We start from the raw sequence: 4,461 nt of genomic DNA on the forward strand, positions 1-4,461 counted from the left end.
CATGGACGTGAACTCTGAGCTGCGTGTTTCCAAACTGGGAAAGTTTGAATGAAGCTGATTCAGAGTTTTCAGCCTGAAGTTTCCCACATGAGGAAAAGATCTTCATCATGTGGGACACTTTGATATTTACTGTTTGTTCTCTGAGTGTGAATATCAGATATCAGATATCTATATATATAGAATGGGATCAAACACACAATAAGAGATATGTCATTATGATAATTATGTAATATCAGATTAAACTATATTACTATAGTAAAGCGATGAGAATGCAAAAAATAAGCAAAATATTGACAGAGAAATAATATTTATTAATTCTTCATTGATGCCTTTGGTTTTTTGTTAATTGGTTTAATTGTCTTGTTGGATTCTGGTTCTGTTCATTTGTATAATCTCACAATGTTTTCAGGTTATTATCAGACTGTTTTCTTTCTGTCTTTCATGTTTCTTATTGTTCTGCTTAGTCAGCAAAAAACAGACAAAAATAACAGTTTGTAAAAAAAGATTAACATCTTTGTATGTGTCTGATTTAAAATGAAGTCTGTTTCCTGTTTCCTGTCCAACAACAACAACGTGACGCATTACACAATTAAACAAACAGAGAAGAAGAGGAGGAGGAGGAAGAGGAGGGGCTCCACAGAGATGACAGAGGGGGGAGGGGCCGGTAGGGGGGGGTCAGCAGGTAGAACGGGGGGGGAGGGGCTGGTGAGCGGGGGGGGGGGGGGGGGGGGGGGGGGGGTCAGCTGGTAGAACGGGGGGGAGGGGCCGGTGAGCAGGAGGGGGGGGTCAGCTGGTAGAACGGGGGGGGAGGGGCAGGTGAGCGGGGGGGGGGGGGGGGTCAGCTGGTAGAACGGGGGGGGGAGGGGCCGGTGAGCAGGTGAGGGAGTGTCAGCAGGTAGAACAGGTTTGGGCGAGGCGGGCGAGAGAGCTTCACACAGACAGAGAATCAGATTTTATTTTCTGTCATTTCTTCAGTTTGTGTCGTTATTTAAACTTCAAACCACTGACAGAGAAGAAGAGGAAGAAGAAGAAGAAGAAGAAGAAGAAGAAGAAGAAGAAGAAGAAGAAGTTTGTCCTCTGTGTGTCTGGAGGAAGAAGAAGCTCTGAACAGGTGAGTCAGCTGAAGGAATGTGATGAAATACAGCAGTAAAAGTACAAATACATGAAGCGATTAAAGTTTCACTGAGTATTTTCTGTATTTGTGTTTAATTCGCTCTAAAAGTCAGTTTGAGTCGATACAGCAGCGACTAAGTTCTGTGTTCATGTTAGTTTTGATTACTGAGGCAGACTAAGCTGGTTTATAATCTGTTTAAATGTTCACGTCTCAGTTTGTTATTGATTTTTAATAAGTTGTTTATCCTTTGGAAGTCATATAAACATGATTTTAAAGGCTGATAAAGTTCACCTGATGTGTTGCTGCCGTATTGATCCAAACTTTAACACAGTGATGTTTACAAGTTTAGTCACAACTGTTTGACTTTATGATGATTGATGTTAATATATAAATGATTAAACCCAGATTAAATATTAAATATCATCAGTATCAGTCTTCTCTGTCTGCATCACAATCTTTATTATCTTTATAATAATCCTCATTAGTTTGAGATTCCTTCATCTAAATATCAGAAGCTCCAGCTGCAAGAACAAGATCATCTCATATAGTTTCACAGGTTGATATTTTAGTGTAAACTGAATCTGACTCTGATGAATCTCTGATCAGATCTGGAACTAAAAGCTGCTTCTTTTCCAAAATGTTTTGAATGTTAAGCTCTGAAAATCAACATATGACTGCATGTAAAGACGTTTCTGCCTCCAGTGTGTTTGACTAAAAAAACATCATCTCAAATAGTCACTAAGACAAATTTTAAAACTTTTAACGACAAGCGTTTTGACCTTATGACCTATTTATTTATCATTTATGGTGATATTCAGCACTTGTTTTATTCCAGATGTGGAAGTAGCTCTAGATTACTTCAGGAGAAGCTTAAAGCTCCATAAACACCTTTTAAAAGATTTAGAATAACAGACGATCAGCTGCAGTCAGAGCTGCTGCTCCCATTATTGTCTGTTCAGCTAGAAGATGAAGCTGCAGGAACCTCCCACATTAATTACCTGTTGATCTTGTTCTGGAAGCTCTGCAGAAAGTCAACTGAGATTATCTGCATCTCTTATTAAGAGAAACATCACGTATATGTTGAGCCTTCCTGTGGTTCCTCTGAACAAAGCTGGAGACAGTTGGTCTCAACAACAATCTAATAATCCTGAAGTCGTTAGTGAATAACCAGCTCAGCTTCATCATCTCAGCTTCTCCTCAGCTTCATCATCTCAGCTTCATCATCTCAGCTTCTCCTCAGCTTCATCATCTCAGCTTCATCATCTCAGCTTCTCTTCAGCCATCACACTAGAAGGAAATGTACAGATGGATCATTACTGGCTTTGATAGAGATGCTTGCAGCCGGTTTCAGAGTTAGTCATGTGTAGAGGGTCATGTGACAGACGTCAGCGTGTAGAGGGTCATGTGACAGACGTCAGCTTGTGGAGGGTCATGTGACAGACGTCAGTGTGTGGTGGGTCATGTGACAGACGTCAGTGTGTGGTGGGTCATGTGACAGACGTCAGCTTGTGAGGGTCATGTGACAGACGTCAGCTTGTGGAGGGTCATGTGACAGATTCCTTACGGTGGTGCTGGAGGCCAGGGTAATGCCATCCAGAGTAGCTATATCATTAGATAATGTGTTTCTAAGGTGTTTAGGGCCAAACACAATAACTTCAGTTTTATCTGAGTTTAGTAGCAGAAAATTGCAGGTCATCCAGGTCTTTATGTCGTTAAGGCATGTTTGGAGTTTGTTTAACTGATTGGTTTCATTTGGCTTCATTGATAAATATAATTGGGTATCATCTGCATAACAATGAAAATTTATGGAGTGTTTCCCAATAATATTACCTAAAGGAAGCATATACAGGGTGAATAGAACTGGTCCAAGTACAGAACCTTGTGGAACTCCGTGTCTAACTTTTGCCTTCATGGAGGATTCATCATTAACATGTACAAACTGAAATCGGTCTGATAAATAGGACTTAAACCAGCTTAATGCAGTTCCTTTAATGCCAATTAAATGTTCCAGTCTCTGCAAAAGGATTTGATGGTCAATTGTGTCGAATGCAGCACTAAGATCTAACAGGACAAGTATAGAGACAAATCCTTTGTCTGATGCAGTTAGGAGGTCATTTGTGACTTTCACCAGTGCTGTCTCTGTGCTATGATGCCTCTAAATCCTGACTGAAAATCCTCAAATAAACTATTGTTATGTAGAAAGTCACTTAACTGATTAGAGACTGCTTTCTCAAGGATCTTAGAGAGAAATGGAAGGTTAGATATAGGTCTATAATTGGCTAAAACACCTGAATCAAGAGTAGGCTTCTTAAGAAGAGGTTTAATTACAGCTACTTTAAAGGACTGTGGTACATAGCCTGTTACTAAAGACAGATTGATCATATCTAGTAAAGAAGTGCTCACTAAGGGTAAGGCTTCCTTAAGCAGCCTAGTTGGGATGGGATCTAAGAGACAGGTTGATGGTTTAGCTGAACAGATCATTGAAGTTAGTTCAGACAAGTCTACTGGAGAAAAACAGTCCAAATATATGTCAGGATTTACAGCTGTTTCTAAGGTTCCTGTGTTTGGGGAGAGAACGGTGCCTGTTGAGGGCAGGAGATGGTTAATTTTGTCTCTAATAGTTAGAATTTTATCATTAAAGAAGCTCATAAAGTCGTTACTACTGAGAGCTATAGGAATACATGGATCAATAGAGTTATGACTCTTTGTCAGCCTGGCCAAAGTGCTGAAAAGGAACCTAGGGCTGTTTTTATTTTCTTCTATTAATGCTGAGTAATAGGCGGCTCTGGCATTACAGAGGGCCTTCCTATATGTTTTAACACTATCTTGCCAGACTAAGCGAGATTCTTCTAGTTTGCTGGAACGCCAAATCCTTTCATATGTTCGTGGTTTGCTTTAATTTGCAGGTTTGGGAGTTAAACCATGGAGCTAACCTCTTATGTTTTATTATCTTCCTTTTTAAGGGGGCGATGGAGTCGAGTGTTTGTCTTAGTGAGCCTGCAGCATTATCAATAAGATGATCAGTTTGGGAGGGACTAAAGTTAACATAAGAGTCCTCTGTAGTATTGAGACATGGCAGTGAATTCAGTACTGATGGAACTGCTTCCTTAAATTTATCTACAACACTATCAGAGAGACATCTAGTGAGGACATTTTTGTCTAATGGTGTGTAATCCAGTAATAGGAATTCAAAAGTTATTAAGTAATGATCTGATAAAATAGGATTTTGTGGAAAAATTATTAAATGTTCAATTTCAATCCCATAATTCAGAACAAGGTCTAGGGTGTGGTTCAGACAGTGAGTGGGATTATTTACACACTGAGAGAAGCCAGTTGAGTCTAATAAT

Source organism: Thunnus thynnus, chromosome 19 (assembly GCF_963924715.1).
Source record: "Thunnus thynnus chromosome 19, fThuThy2.1, whole genome shotgun sequence".
Classification (NCBI taxonomy): Eukaryota; Metazoa; Chordata; class Actinopteri; order Scombriformes; family Scombridae; genus Thunnus; species Thunnus thynnus.